Here is a 16812-nt window from a genome sequence, read left to right as displayed (position 1 = left end):
TTCATTTGTTGGTGGACACTTGGACTGCTTCCACCTTTTGGTTACTGTGAATAATGTTGCAACATTCTTTTATTTTTGCAAGGGGAAAGCAGAAATGGATGAAATAAGAAAACAAGAATCAAGAAATAATTTCAAAGTTAAAGGAGCTGATAGGAGACTTATTTTGTCACCCATATCCAAATAAATTTTTAAAAAACTTGGATTAAAATATTTAATTTCTAGAAAAGGTAAAGTTCTAAGGTTGGCCCCAGACGGGTCTGAAAACTTAAAGAGATGAATTATACTAAAAGAAAAAAAAAGTTAGGGGGAGGCTGCCTCTCCCAACTACAAGGTGCAAGTGTTTTCTCAGGGAAGCTCTTCTGACTCCATTGCTTTTCAAACTTTTCTAGATAAAGAAAAGCCATTGGTTTCTTTTTATGAAGTAAAGGTGATATGGGTGCCAAAATCTGCCATGAAACAACAATAAAAAGAAAGAAAACTATAGACTGATGTCTCTTGTGACTATCAACGCCAAGGTCCTCAGTAAAATGTTAGCAAACAAGATCTAGAGTGACAATAAAAGAAAAATAAAACATGGCCATGGAAGGCCAGGTTAGCTTAGTATTTGGGAAACTTACAGATAGAATTCACTACAATAATGTACTAAAACAGCAAAAGCAAAACCATGCGCTCACACCCGTGGCTGCTGTATATGTTAGAAAAGTTAAATCCATTATTGATTATAGAAAAACACCACATAAAATAGAACAAATTTTCTGTGGCCTTAATATAACATATTTATCTTTCCTCAAAAATCAGCTCACACTTAACGGGCAAATAATAGGGACATTCACATTAAATCAGAATGAAGATGTCACTATCATCACATTATTGACCATTAATATTGAGGTACTTCTCAGCATTTTAGATTTTAAAAAAATGAAATCTACAAACTGGAGAGGAGGAGCTAAGATAACCATATTTGCAAATAATGCAACTGTACCTAGAAAACAAAATTCACTGAAAGATCACTGGCAGCAGCAATCAGCAGAGAATGGAGTAGTGTGGCTTGATTAAAAAAACCAAATCGATAGTCCTTATCCATACAAACAACAACAATTGGTGTCAGGATATAATGCAGAAAAGGACCATGTGCCTAGAGAAGCTGATGGTGGAAAAAATAAAAGGGCAAGAACAGCCAGGGAAAATTCTGAATTCAAATAGTAATGAAAATGCTCTGATGAGCATGTATTATAAAGCTAAAATGATTAAAGCACCCTGGTACTGGGGCACAGATAGTTATGTCCATGGAACACAAGAGAAGATTCATTGCTTTTTGTGGATCACAAAAAAATTTGAAAACTACTCTTCTGCATGTCTTATATAAATGTTCATAAAAATGTGCGTATATACTTGTGTGTGCATAGAAGAGCTTTGGAAATATATTCAAGAAACTGTAAGAGTTGTTGAGTGGCTGGAAGATAGAGGTAGGAGGGGTGTTATATTTCACCGTATTTTCTTGTCTAACTTTTGAATTTTCTACCATTTATGGTATTATCTCTTCACAGATGTTACTCTTTTTTCCCCAAACCAAAGTAGGATACGAATAAGGTAAAAAAATTATGGAGGATGTGTCTGGAATGATGTGCTTGGATCATTCCAGGAAGGGCTCTGAGCTGCCGAACTCCCAAACCCAAACACCTTAAGAGAGACTTCAGAGATTCATACCAGCACAGACACATTGACATTAGAGTTTCATCGTTTTCCAAGTTTCTCCCCCTCTGGCCTTCCATCCTTCCATTTAGTCTCCAGTTGGAGGCCAGAGGGTGCCTTGTTTGTGGAGGCTTAACCGTTACTTCCCTGAACGCCCCTTCGCTGAAGCTGGTGTTCCTTTCCTGATAAAACCCAGTTATGGTCCAATAAACGTGATGAGTGTTTTGCAGACACTGCTTGAGGCAAAGTCCCCCGTGTTCCTCTTGATAGATTCCTGCCCTAATCCCCTTCTTTATGGAAATTCTGAAGCTGCCCACATCCCCGTCTGCTGGCCAGTCTCCAAGACAAAAGGAAGTCATCTTCTGAGAAATCACTACAATTTATTGGTCAGCAGGAGGAATGCTACAAGTGTATTTAACTTTGGTTTGAGATGGTAACTCAAACATGGGTGTGTGTATCTTGCCCTTTACGAGTTCCCATCCGCAAGGCCTTTGATACGTAGTAGCTAAACTCTCCATGCTAAGCAGGATAAATTCCAGTCTCGAAGTTCCTTTCTCATCCTGTCCCTTTGGGGAAAAGGCCATGTAAGCTAGGAGTGGCCGCTGAGTCTTGAGTCAAACATTTGCTGAGAACCTATCACAAACACAGGTCTGTACTCGGTCACTCTGCACACACTCGTACTGGGAAGGAAGAAGGGCTCCAGGATGAGGACTCGCCCAATAAATGCCCTGCCACCAGTTCCTGAAGCAAGAGGTCCTCTCTAAGAGAAGCAGGAATAAGACCTGACTTTTGACTTGGGGAACACCCAAAAAGTCCAAGCTCTCGTGTGCTCAGTTTGTGACTTTGTTTTTCTCTTTTAACAGAAAGCAATTCCAGGCCGTTACATTTGTTATAACCAACTGTGAAAGAACCTCATTTCAAAATCTTAAACCTAAAATGGGTTAAACGCCAGTTAGAAACCAGAAACTTCATCACATGAGAAAAATCACACCTGGATTTTCCCTTTCTGTTGTGTTGATATTTCACTTTAGGTCCTGATAGCCAAAGGTGCCATGGTAAGCAATCTGACATGTTTAATTTCTTGTGTTCTTTATACAGCAGGAAAGATGCTCTTCCTGAAAAATCATTTTGCTTACGTCTCTGTTCTTGCTCAGATCTACATAGCTGCCCACGCCATCGATTTCCCACAGCAGGTTATTCTAAGCCCTCACTCTCATGTCTGTGTCCTCTCCCCCTCGGAACCTTCCTCTTTATCAGCAGGATTCCTGTTTCTCTTCATCGCCACCTAGCTGTGTGGCTACGAGCCAGTCACTGGGCTCTCGCGGTCTCCTTGTCACGGGGTGTATGAGAGGCAGGGTGGAGGTGTCCCTGTGGCATTTGAAAATAAAGCCGCAGAAAAGCTTGCCATTGAGAGTAACCTGCACAGGGCGGATTTCCCCATAACTGAGGAAGGAAAGCTAGTGGTGAGCAAGCCGATTCAGGGCTAACATTGTTGCCATATGATCCAAGGAGAAACATGTAGCTTTCAAAATAGAAACAGATTTTTTTTCCCCCAAAGGTACTCCTGCATCCATCGTTCTTTTCCTCTTCATACTGAGTTGATTCCAAAATTTCAAATAGCACTAGAGGAAGGCATAAGATTTTTGTGGCTTTCCAAGGGCTGCTTTTTTTTTTCTTTTGAGTGACTTAAGGATATCTAAGTTACTTTCCAGCTTGGAAAATCATATGACCTGTGAACATGTGCCTTTCCTCAGCTCAAGAAGCCATTTAAAGCAGACTTATCTGCTTCATGCAGGCTCTGCTCACTCCCCTCTACAGCCATCGCCTCCATCTGAAATATTCGTCTTTGACATTTCTCACAAACCATGAGCCTCCTGGCTTCCCCGCCTGAGATGAACGATTCCATCTGGACTGGACCACTTCATGCAGCCTGGGAGCCTCCTTATCTGTAAGGTATGGGGGCAAACTGTAGATGAAAGTAGCCACGGTGGTAGGAACAGTCGTATTAGTAAAAAGAAAACTAAGACTTGTGTGGTGACAGCAGCTCACATTTGTTGCGCTCCTTTTCTGTGCTAAGCATTCTGTGTTCGTTATCGTACTGATTCTTCACAACAACCTGTGAGGTGGGTATTAGGATTCACCCAGTTTTTTCAGAAGGGGAAACTAAGGCAGAGGGAGGGTTGTGAAAGTTGGTGAAGATGGCAGCTAGTGGAGAAAGGCTTCCAGCGGAGGCCATTTGACTTCCTGACCCACACTTTTACCGCTGTTCGTGTTGTTTTAAACCTGTGTCTGTCCCATCTTTTTCATGAGACTCCTGGAAGGCAGGTCGTGTCTCCCTTCATACCCTGTCACAGCGCTGTAACAATAACTAAGCAAGGAACTTCTTGCTGCCATTACCTCTTAGGGGAAAAGAATTTTCAAGCAAGCTGTTAACTGGGCCAGTTACAGAATTCAGATGAATTTTCCCCAATAGCAGAGTACATGCCCCGGGCCATTGGGGTGATGTGGAAGGTTTTGAAGGTTTTGTTCAATTTGTTTCTCTTTGGCATTTCATGGCCATACTTCTAAGTGTTTGAATTGGCTAATAGGGAATCCAAATATGAAAGTTACGGACAGCTCACTTAGAGTTATGTTAAGAGCTAATAAAGATTTTAGAGTCATTTCCAACATGATAAGATCAGTGTCCTGGACTGAGTTATTTTGCTACATTAATTTCAGCTTGTTTTAATGGCCTTTGGCCTCCTGTTTAATGTCAATTGAGGCAACAGATTAATTCCCCATAAACAGTGGCTTGTCATGTCTTGTTGCTTAATTCTGGGTTTTATGAAGGACTGGGAGAGCTATTTATCAATTAAAGCAAATGACTATGTTGTGTCCTCTAAAGCCATTGGGGTCAATGACTTGCTTTAGCATCTGCAAAACTTTTTATGCAGTCGAGCGAGCAACAAAGGTATCTTGATGATGAGAGTGGTGATGATTGTGGAGTGTTAATTTTAGATTTCTTAAGAAATCATAGTCTTGAGTGTACTCCAGTTATTAAGTGATACTTGATGTCAGAGGGAAATAAATAGAAAGGAACATTTTAATAGTGTAAAATTTCTCTGAGATATTAAAGATCAAAGAAGGCCACAGTTGGATACTGCTTTCTTTAAATCAAGATGCAACATGGCACTTGGTTTCTTACTACCTATCTGGGTCAAGAAGAAGCTGTGACTCCTATCGATTCTTCACCTCTCATCTCATTCAGAAAAATTTGACAATTTCTGGTTTTACTTCTCTTTCAATCTTCTATCAATTTTGGAAAATGACTTTCTACCTATCATTTTAGAATAAGGCAGCCAAGGGGAGGAAAGGACAAGATAAGCATAGGAGTTTGTGTGGTTCCTTCCTCGCTCTGGCCATGGGCACCAGCTCTCCACTTGTTGGTTTTCTGTTGTCCTGACTTTGTGTTACACAGGTCTGGTGGATAGTGAGTAAGTACCTGAGTGCCGGAATCATGCTCTCTGTGTTCGAATCCATTGTGTGCCATTGGCCGAGCTTACCTATGAAATGGGGACAGTAGTACCTCCCGTAGAAGGCTGACATGAGCATTGATGCAAAACACCCAGACAGTGTCTAACTCCTCCGACATGGCCCCTGGTGTCCATGATGATCATTTTCTTTCCCTTTGAAGTTCTGGTTTCTTGGCCTATGATCTCTGCCTTTTTTACTATATTCTACATAATGTAGCCAGATGAATCTTCAAACAGTGCTGCTTTGATGTTGTTTTTGTTATTATTAGCTGATTAAGAAAAAAAAATTCTCTGGCTTCCCATGGCTATGAAATCAAATTTAAATTTCTCATGGTGGCATTCACGGTCTTCTATAATCTCACCAGAACCCCTGGCTTTCACTGACGTTCTGTCTTTGCACTGCTTAGGATGCTTTGAGTTGTACCCACTAGGCTGGTGAGCACCCTGGTGATTCTGATAAATGTGGCCTCAAGCACATCTTGGGCAGTGTGGCTTCAGTGTTAGCCCGCATGCTCGGTCTGCTCTATTGCTTTGCCCGTTTAATGTATACATCTTATTTCTCTAAATGTTATTTGCCTCAAGGGCAGAAACTAGGTCTTTGTATCTTTGCAGAAAAGAGTTAACGTAGCAGACCTCAGACTGCTAGCTTGGAAAGGCCTAGTGGCAAGGCTGGCTCTCGGCTGGTATCTAGGAACCCGGTTCTCTGAGTGCTCTCAGTCAACAGTTAACTGTTGGGTGTGGTGTGTTGTGTCTAGAGTTTTGTGCACAAATCTAGTCTATGCTTGAACACCTGCTTCCCCCTGGGAGTCTGGAATTTTTTAATGTGCTAGGCAGAAAGTACCTATATGACCAGTCCTCAGTAAAAAACCTCAGGCACTGAGTCTCTAAGGAGCTTCCCTAGGCTGAATCATTGCACACATGTTGCTGCATTTTTGTTGTTGGGGGCTGTGTTCTGTCTGTGACCTCTCATGGGAAGGAGAGAGCATAAGACAGTCTGTATATGGACTCCTCCAGGCTCACCCTATCTTTCCTTCTTGTGATCTGGCTTTGTATCCTTACTATAGTGCTGTATAAAATCTCAGCTGTAAGAACAATCAACTGAGTTCTGTGAATTTTTGTAGTGAATGTCCAAATGTTGGGGTGGTCTTGGGTCCCTCGACACAGTGTCCTTTCCAAAACAGTTCTTAGAGTAGGTGCTCCATAAATTTTGTGATTGTCATGAGTCTCTTAATATTGCAGATGCTTAAACAATTCAAACTCTTTTCTTTGTACCATTTCCTGTTCATTTCAGCACCTGTAGGTTGTATCTGTATATGAAGAGGCCAACATTTGTAATGTATGATAGATTCATGGCGTTCTTGCACTATCTACCAAGAATGGTTGTGGTTTTGCTTACTCATTTTCTTTTTCTTTTTTAATTTTTTATTACATTATGTTGGTCACCAGACAGTGCATCCTTAGTTTTTGATGTAATGTTCCATGATTCATTATTTGCATATAACACCCAGTGCTTATTTCAACACGTGCCCTCCTTAATACCCATCACCGGCCTATCCCAATCCCCCACCTCTCTCACCTCTGAAACCCTCATTTTCTTTTCTTTCCCCACATTTCAAGCATGGTTTAATAGTGCCAAACCAGTTCTTTTGGGCTTTTGCGATGCAGAATCAGGGGGAGAGATGGAGGGATAGAAGGAGTGAGCTTTGGGGACCAGGTCTGGAAGAGGTGTTTGGTGGGGGGAATTTGAAGAAGCGAGGTGCAGGAAAGAACTCGTGTGAAGTCAAGTCACCATCTGAACAGAAGGGGGCTTTATGAATTGTTGCCATATAGTAACCTTCCTGGTAACACTGTTTGAGAAAGGGAGAAAGTTGTTTCTGAGTTGGGTAACACTCTTAGAGAAAGGGAGAAAGAGTTGCTTCTGAGTTGTTTGTCTCTGACAGTGACCCATGCCTAAGACCAAATTATGGTTCACAATTGAAGTTTTCAGTTTTTCATAGATTTTGCTTGAGGATAGTAACCATTGCATTTGTAGTTCTGAACTCCATGTGTAAATTTTCATTAAGTTCTTCTTCTTTTTTTTTTTTTTTAGTAAGTTCTTGATGATACTAGTGATTGCTTCATTCCCAACCATTTATCGAGTACTTTCGACGTGCCAGGCACCGAGTGTGGGGAACAGAGATGAACAAAAAGAAGTCCTTGCCCATACCGCAGAGGGGATGCTGGCTTGCACACATGCATTTCCAATCCCATGTGTGGAAAACTGGTGGGAGAATATGGGAGCCCAAGGGAGAGCATCTCTCAAGCTTAGCCAAGCATCATTCCCATCTAGGTCCCATGATGCCCAAGGAAGAGTAAACGTGGTCCTTACCTAGTTTAAGTAACAACTAGAAGAGTTTAGAGTAAAGGTACATGGCATGTGTGGTGAGGAAGGAGGCTTCTAAGAGAAGGAAGGGCATGTGGGTGTGTTTCTGGAGCCTTGGCAAAGTGTCCTTGCAGCAGAATTCTCTAAGGTCTAAGGTTTAGACCTCAGCTTTTCAGGTCCAGAAACTTGATTTGGTTTCATTTGAGTTTCCTGAGAGGGTGTCTGCTGCTTAGGGGAGGAGTCCTATTAGTCACCTAATGGGACTGATGGGTCAAAGAGATTGACATGTTTCTGATGACAAAGACAACTGTCCAGAAGCCACAGTCTCATCAGCTTGATATCACGTTCTATTCCAACTGATAGACCTTATGGCAAACCAGTCAACCACCGGGTTTGCTGAGCACAGAATCAGGGCTAAAGGAGTCTATTAAATGACTCGCATGTTTCACGCTGGGGTAAAGTGGAACACGCACATCTGTCTTCTGAAGAGCCATGGCCCAAAGATGTTAAACTCAAAATCTGGTGATCAAGACTCCTTTGCGCCTGGGGAGAGCTTGAGTGAGCACGATCTACTTTTGCCTCTCTGGCCTCACTTTCCTATGATGATGTGAATGATAAGCGCTCTTTTTGTGTTAAGTCATTTTTTTTTAAGGAGATGTGTTCTTCCTTGTAGTATAAGACAAGTTCTGTTTATCTGTCAGCCATTGATTCTCTTTAAGGTGACAACATATGTCCATTCTGATTATTAATTTTAAAATAGTTGAAATTAGCCTTGGAGGGTGTTCTGATGTTCATTTTGGGGGGTGTGACAGAGGAGGGGCATCCCATAGTATCCATCATGCACCTGCAGGCGGAGGAGCCCAGACTCAGGGACCACCTTACACGTAATGCTCTTGAATGTCACTGGTTTACTTATGTTGTGCTGGTGAAGTACTTACAATTTATTTTTCTCACTGTCTAAATATCAGTTTCAGCTGCTGGTCTTTACCTTTCTTTAGCAGCTGCCTACTTGATCTCCATAGAATTAATCAGCATTAATAATTTTTGCAAATATACTGGCACTTATTAACTAGGAAGTGGCATCCCTTAGAAAAACATGCTATGCATTGGTTAAAATCATCACTTCACAGTCTGCCTATGACTTTTTATTTTATATTTATCAATACTTATTTCACCCACTAAGTGACTTGCCCAAGATCACACACCTAGTTGGTAATGGAGTTGCCACAGCTTTGCAATTCGTATTATTTTGTATGTCTATTATTGCATATTTTATTTGTATTATGTGCCAGTATCTCTGAAAGAGAACATATGTTTATTCAGTGCAGGCGTTTGTGTCTTTTTTTTTTTTTTTTTGGTACTTCGAGTGCCTAGCATGCAGCCTAGGGATGAAAAAAAAGATTTGTCAGATAAACGATTACATGATACCAATAAAAAGGACAAAAACCTTAGGTTTCTTCTTGGTCCTCATGAGATGTTTCTCCCACTTCATCACATAGAAAGAATAAAGAGCATATTCATTATTCATTCAGCACCTGTTACGCTCGAGGCAATCTCCTAGGTGCCGTACTGCGCAATGACAGTTAAGGACAAAGCGCTGTCGCAAAGATACAGAGACCATAAGGGAAAACACAGAAGTGACTAATGCACTGTAAAAGTCAAGTGCCCTAAAGGAGACACAAATGCATGACGATTGCACATCAGAGAAGGGAACTATCACACCTTGTGGGAGATTGAGAGAAGGCTTCTTGGGGTATGTGATTTGACCTGAATCTAGGAGCAACATCTGAATTTCAAAGATAAAAATAAGCTCATAGATTCGGAGGGGAGGGTGGGCCAAGAGCACAGTAGAAAAGGGGAAGGTGAATGAGTTTTGAAGTGCTACAGAAAGTCTCCCTGAGGTGGTATGTGAGGCGCAGGGCATGTCTGTGGAGGGGAATGGGGCAAGAATGGAAAATCAGGGAAGTTCCTCGGCAGTGATGGCTTGTCCAGGCTCAGGGCCTTGCACTTGGTTCGTTCACCTGTATGCTCTTTATGTAGGAGAGTGACCCTGTAGATTATTAGGTAGCAGAAGGTGGGCTGGTTTTCAGGGGCGGGGGAATGAGGCAGGAAGGTAAGTTCGAGGGGACTGCAATAGTTGAGGAACAGGTAAGGAGCAGTGAACCACGAGGTGGCAGCAGAGATGAAAAGGAAGGGGCAGTATGGTAGCCTGAGGGTAGGGCGTGGGAAATGCAGGCTCAAGGAGCCATTAACCACATGCATTTCCTACTTATCACAACTTGCTAAAATTGTCTGTATAAACACTGATCTCATCTGACTGTGAGATCCTAGAGGACAGGGCCCATGTAATGTTCATGTACCGAAATGGACGGCTGGTGTGTGGTAAATGCTTGTTGGATAAATGAATGGAAGTTGGGAGACTTGGAATGGTAATAGCAGCTGAATGTTGGTGGCAATAACATGTTTTTTTGGGGACCTGCTGGAATTTGGGGGTGTGGTCCGTTTTTCTGATGCGCTTTCTGGAAACAGATGACAGAACTAGAGAACACCTACAAGCTGATACATAAATGGGGGCGAGATAAAAAGAGGAGGGGTGGTATACCTGAGTTTAGAGAAAATCCGGTAACTTCTTCCAAGACGCCAGGAGAGCCTGAAGAGAAAGCGCAGCATGCCATCCTTCAGGGGAGCCAGGAATGTGGAACAAAGCTTGGACAGAAGGGGAGGATGTGTCGGATGCGTGGGCGGTGTTAGCCAGTGAAAGCCGGAGGGAAGGAGGAGGAGCCTAATGAGAGGCGGGAAAGAGAGGAGTTGAGCGAGCGTCCAGGGTCTGCAGTCAGACTGCCTGAGTTCAAAGGCTGGCTGTCCTCCTAATTCATTGTGTGGTTTCAGTGACTTCACTTTCCCTTGACTCAATTTCCTCTTCTGCACAGGGAGGATAATAATAATAGCTGCACAAAGACATGTGCTGCCCTCAGAACAGAGCCCGGCAGGTGGTAAGCACTGCATAAGCATTGATTACTTTTCTTAACCAAAACCCACTCTGACTACTGCGATTGTGTGGCCGTTTAATCCTTCCTAACTAAGGAGGTGATCTTGTCCTCAGGCCACAAATGAGGAAACCCGTGCAGAGAGGTTGCATAGTCTGCTCAGATTCACACAGCCACTTAGCGGAGGAGCTTACTTACCACAGAGACACTCTTCCCCAGTCCGCCGGGCGCCACCTCGCGCGCGCGCTCTCTGCTCCAGCGCACTGCCTGAGCTCCGTCCATGAGGTGAGACCACTTGGGACGAAGTTAGATTCGCGCACCGGGGACTGGGGAGCTGTGGCAGACGTTGGAGCAGGGGCATCAAGAGAGCAAAGTATATGCTGCCAAGATTCACCGGGCAGGGCAGTCTCCTAAAAGAGAGTGGGGGAAAGACCGGGGTGCCGAGGATTCAGACCGGAGATAGCTCAGGGACTGGCAAGGTGTGGCGAACCCAGAGTTGGAGCTGTGCCGCGCGAGCTAATTTGTGCCTGACGCGTGACGCGGAACTGTCCATGTGGGATGGAAGCTCACGGAAGGGGCCCGGACGACCGAGTGGAGCTTGGCGTGCCACCGTGCAAGTATCGAGTGCGGGACCCTCGGAAAACAGTGATGGTGTGAACGGTACTGAGGAAGTTGGGAGGGGAGCCGCTTCAGTAGCTGCTCCCTTCGAGAAAAGTGTGTTTAGAGGAACCAGTCCAGAGAATAGCACCTGATCATCAAAGTGGGGCGCGTTGTTATATTTAGGGGCAGTTGTTTCTGCTGGAACACCCTGGGTAGCCTTTACCTCACTTCCAGTCCAGCCCTGCCTCCTCCCTTTATTAAGGAAGAAAGCTGAGGAATGGTTCCTTTCTTCCCTGAAGTAGGATGTTTTCTGTAAACAGTCGGCATGTGATCTTTCAAAAAGGAGGTTTCTAGGGCAATTCGGTGGCTTGGTCAGTTAAGCATGGGACTCTTGATTTTGGCTCAGGTCATGATCTCAGGGTTATGGGATCAAGCCTCCCTTCCGGCTCCATGCTCAGCAGGGAGTCTGTTTGTTTCTCTCCCTCTGCTCCTCACCCGCTTGTGCTCTCTTTCTAAAATAATCTTAAAACAACCCCCCCCCCCCCATAACAAGGTGGTTTCTACCTCACGGTAATTCTCATCCACAATGAGTGAGGGGCTCTGTATTTGAGACTTCAGCAAATCAGTTCTGTTGACTTCCTGTTTTCTATTTCCGGCCTCAGCAGAACTTCCCATTGAAGTGGAAGCAAGCAGCAAACACAAAGCTGGAATTTTCTCCTGAAGTTGATGTGCCATGGGGATAAAGTAAGTTCATGGCGTGATGTGTTTGTTTCGCCCCGCTCTTGAAGTGTGTCCTTGTGCTGCTCTGGTCTTTCTACCACGGGGAGTGACCTGGGCTTGCTGTCAGCCAGCGGCAGAGCGATAGTGCTGGGTTCCATGCTCTCAGGGCCTCAGACCCACTGCTCCGACCGAGCTCTACACCAGGCCTGGCCATCACAGCAGCTTTGCCCTTTGACAGTCCCTAAGGATGGTATACTTTGGTTTATCTTCTTTAGGTTTTGTGTGACTGTTTTATCTACTAGTGTGAAAGGTCAAGGCAGGCAGACATCAGTTTTTCCTCCCCTCCCTTCTCATTATTCTCTCTTCCTCTGTTTATAATTCAAAATTATGTTCCCTTTCATTGTCTCATTGCTTCCTTCATAGTACTTTGTATGGTGGTTACTGTAATCCCTGTTTTACAGAACATGAAACTGTGGTTTAAGTGAATTGTCCTGACTGGGCCAAAATCACTCAGTTAATAATAATGCCGAGACTGAATCCTCAGTCTTCTGTCTTCAGGTGTCTCAGGCTTGCTTTTCCTCATTACGACATGGATTTTCTGGTAGACCCTGGTGTAATAAGGATGCTGATGGAAAGGAGAAGAAGTGGTGGCTGGGCTGGGAATCCTGAACAGCTCTCACCTGCCATTGAATCATGTGCCCTGATTAATAACATAGAAAATGTTAAGTAAATGTATTTCCACCCAATTCTTCATACACACAGGTCTTTGAGTCTTCTCCAGTGTCACAGACTTTAGGATAATGTGCCCAGGGGAGTCATTGTCTTCACGCAAGGAGAAAAACTACACAAGTCAGATGTGGGCCTAGTGGTGGTTGACACCTGTACTCAGGTGACCTGTGTTTCTGTGTTAGTTGTTGAGCTGAGGTTAGTAGCACAAAGATACTTTCATTTCCCTGCTCTCCAAATTTTGGCAAGGCAAATGGGTGTGGGGAGTCAGTTTTGAGTTGGGCTTGATGGTTATATGAAGACTTTAGCATATACTTAGTCCTGGAGGTGTCAAAAGGGGATTGGAATTTGTGGCTACTCGGCAGCAGCTAGCAAGACAGCTTTGCTTCTGGGAACAAATAAGAAATAGGGCAGAGGCAATGAGTGAGGCTCATAGAAGCCTTGGTTGTTCCTTTTGCCTGGCACATTGCTGGAATGATCCCGTTCGTCCAGGCTCTGGGAGGGTCCCTTTCATTTTGGAGGAGTCCTCAGCGCTATACATGTCACCAAGTTGTCCTGATAGACAATAAACTCCAAGGGGCTTTGTGTGCCACGGCCTCGGGCTGGTGGATGTTTTCCTGACGTGGTGTGTGAGTAGTCCCCAAGCCAGATGGCGCCTTGTCCTGAATCAGGCCCCTCCCTTGGCACCACAAAGCAGAAGTTCCTGGGTGGGTGGTGGTGTCTGGACACTGGCCTGGGGCCACTGCCCACATTGCTGCGAGATCCTCACTGTTCTCTCTCTGGACTCACAGATGACAGGGAGTGAATGAGGGAAGTCAAATATTGTGGCAAGGAGAGGCTGGCAAACATGCGCACGGCCAGCAGGTTTCTCACTGCAGTGGGATGCTGAGAGAGGAGGATGTTGAGATTTGGGAAGGAAGCTCAGAAGTCTCAGTCCTAAGGCAAAGTTTTAAACAAAGAAAAAACACATCTGGGCTTGAATATGGTCAAGGTTTGGGGTTGCTATTCTATGTAACTGTCTGAAGTGAATGGGGTGGGATGAGACCCAAAGGGCATCTGAAGATAGAGGACAAAGGAGGTGATAAAGAACATAGTTTCATGATTGACCAGAGGCTATCTGGTTGCCAGCACAGCCTTCTACAGAGGGCTCCTACATCTGTGTTTGGCACCCAAACAGCCGGCCAATATGTTCTCAAAAAGCCTGTGACAGAATTTTTATACACTGAATTCTGTTTTGAAGGCACAAGGGAATATTACCCCTTAAAAGAACCTCAGGGGAATCACTTTGAAAAAGCAAAGAGTCATTTTAAGGCATAGACACTCAACAATTGCTTTTGAATCTCTGAATTTTAATGCATCTGCCCAGAGTGGGGTTGGGCATTTCACCCTTCCACCTGGTTGGGATCGTTTTTCTCTTACATAGGTGGTCTGTAAAATTCTTAACTGAGCATTGTAATTAACTATTTCCCAGCTATTTTTACTTCTGATGTTCATGAGTGGGGGGGGGGGACCATTTGTTATAACAGAGTTCAAACCATATCGAAAAAGTTATTTTCTTTAAAAAAAAACTTCTTTTTCAAGGAAAGGCCTTCTCTAATAGGACTTTCGGTGACAGTTACCAAAGGATAATCCTACCAACAGAGACACTCAGCCTTTAAGTCTGGCTTTTGGAAAACGAACATTAATTCTTTTTTCTAAACAGGACACTGTGAGCTCAGTCATGTACACTATGAAAATAATTGGTGTGTGTTAGTACACTTTGTGCCAGATTTCATGCTTGTTGAAAGGTGATTGGAATCAAACCAGCATATTTAAAGGTCAACTGGTTGTTCTTAAACAGTGCAGAATTTTAACTCTTTCGTCATCATGGATTTTAACCACATGGCCATTTTAGGAAAGAGAAGAGACTGCATACTGTCTTTTAACTTCCTGACCTTTTTTTCTTAGATTTTTAAAAACTTCTCAGGGCTCTCTTGTGGATGAAAAGGGTCTGAGAAATGAGTTCTCAGCTGGTATTTGGAAATGGGTGGGAATAGATATGTAGCTCTTTTAAAACTACTAAATTTAGGTCAGGGGTCCAATGAGACAGTGCACATCCCATAAACCATGTCTAAATGTCATGTTACAAGTTCTCTCTTTTTAATAAGTACTTCTGATTCACTAGTGGTTTCTAGCCCTGTCTCTTTTTTCCCACTTTTGAACACTTTTTTTTTCTTAGCTCCTGGAAAAGCTTGGTGGAGAAACCACTATGTAATCATCAATATGTATCCCAGCCCTTTGATGTTGACTTTGTTTCTGGGTAATTCACTAGGCTTTGGGGTTTTGATGTCTTTTCCCCCAGTGATTTCAGATCCATAGGTTAAATGATTTATTTTGTTGATTTTCAGAATGCCTTCTGTCTACCAGTCTCTTTGCTGAGAGAGACTCACCTCTCTCAAAAAAGTAGGGTGACTTTTAGTCATTGGGTGCTGGACCTTCTTGTTTTCTGGATTAGGTGTCCTGGGGAGTCCCTAGAAACTGTTCGACATTTCATGATGAAGACTCCAGTTTGCAAGCTACAAAAAACAATCTTTCTTAAGGAAAAACCTCTGTGAGATTGACATTGGATGTTTCCACAAATGCCACACATGAGTTTACAGGTAAAGGAAGTTGGAGTCCAAGCACTGATACACGTTGAGTATGTGTGAAGTCTTGCAGTTGTAACTAAAGGCAAACTAAAGTTACCCTGAGAAATCAGAATCTCTCCTTGTCAAGAAGGTAATCAATATTTTTTTCTTTCTTGGTTACTTCATACTTTGCCTTTAGTTCTTCTCTCTCTATATTGTCCACAACTTTTTAGCTGTGAGACTGCTGGTTGCTTAAAAACTCTGATCGTCATTTGCCTCATCTGCAAAGTGGGAATTATCTCATCTTCCTCAGTGTTACTGTGAAAATTAAATGAGTTAATTCATGTAAAATGATTGAAACAATGCCTGGCACAAAACAGACCCTCAAATTAACTCGTTATTATTATCATTATGGTTGCTGTGAATCTAGTCTTTTTTACTAGTTGCTATGCCATATGGACATGCTTGACCTAGAGGGTTTCTTCCATTTGGGGTAGCACAAGCCCAGGAACTGAGGTTAAAGCTGCTTTCTTCCCAACTCATCACCCTGATCTTTACTGCCTAAACTCCAGCTGGAGGTTGGTGGGAGGGCATCATAAGCGAGACGGTGGTCCTGGGCCAGAGAGCTGGGAGAGCAGATTGCCAGGGTGGTTCTTGAGGGAAAAGATGTGGAGCCAGACATGGTGGCGGGATCACTTTTCAGCCACGGAGGGGAATTCTGCAAGACTGAAGCCCACCAAAGACCACAGGCAAGAAGGGTATTGCTCAGGGGTGGTTTTCAAAAAGAGACCAGTAGGTGGGAGCCAAGAGGAGAGCTGGGGAAATTTCTCCTCTGACAGCTGTCCTTTATGGTCCCTCACTCCTTCTAGTACACTCCCTGAGCTAAAAGCTCACTTGTTCTTAAACATTATCTTCCACAGACATTGAGCTCTGTTTACCTCCATGACAATGCTGTTCTCACGTGCTTCTCTAACTCCCTCATCGAAAACCTACAGTTTTCATCATTTACTAAGGTAATTCTCCTCTATCACAGACTTATTCACAAATCTAACAGATGTAAAATCTGAGCTAAAGCAAAATTGATACAGCTACAAAATACATGCTGTGGTAAATACCAAGCCTTAGAATATTAATGACACTTAGAATTATGTTAAGAGTAGTTTTCACAGCATGGTTTTTCAAATATTTTTTACTGCAACCAAGAGTAAGAAACAGATTTTCATTTTATCTTATTTTATTTTTTTTATTATGTTAGTCATCATACAGTACCTCATTAGTTTTTGATGTAGTGTTCCATGAAACAGATTTTTAAATCATAGTCTTTGTCTACCTGTACAGATACTTGGGTATGGGTATATCGCTTAAGCAAAAGTTTCATGAAAAAAATTCTTAATCTTACTTACAAAGTGCATGTAGTGCACTTTGATAATGTCTTTCTGATGGAAAATAAGGGTGTTTGTAACCTACTAACCACATAATCTGCAGTTTAAAAAAATCCTGATTTCAACTACCATCCAGTGGTTGAGTTCTTAGAGACGGTCCACATAATCATACATACAATCATACGTATGTACATATCAACCATAATGTTGTCCGCTCTTCCAGGA

At 43.1% G+C, this 16812-nt stretch overlaps 1 long non-coding RNA gene across 1 annotated transcript; it reads left to right on the top strand.

The window, feature by feature from the left end:
- Positions 1–3010: 3010 nt before the first annotated feature.
- On the top strand, positions 3011–16224 carry LOC130542719 (uncharacterized). The gene is made up of 4 exons (XR_008957456.1): positions 3011–3645; positions 11819–11897; positions 15094–15238; positions 16126–16224. It is a non-coding gene; the product is annotated as an uncharacterized LOC130542719 (long non-coding RNA).
- The last annotated feature ends 588 nt before the right edge of the window (positions 16225–16812 follow it).

The sequence above is a fragment of the Ursus arctos genome, unplaced genomic scaffold (genome assembly GCF_023065955.2).
Source record: "Ursus arctos isolate Adak ecotype North America unplaced genomic scaffold, UrsArc2.0 scaffold_5, whole genome shotgun sequence".
Taxonomy (NCBI): Eukaryota; Metazoa; Chordata; class Mammalia; order Carnivora; family Ursidae; genus Ursus; species Ursus arctos.
The sequence above is the reverse complement of the archived record's forward strand: the minus strand, read 5'-3'. Positions and strand labels throughout refer to the sequence as shown.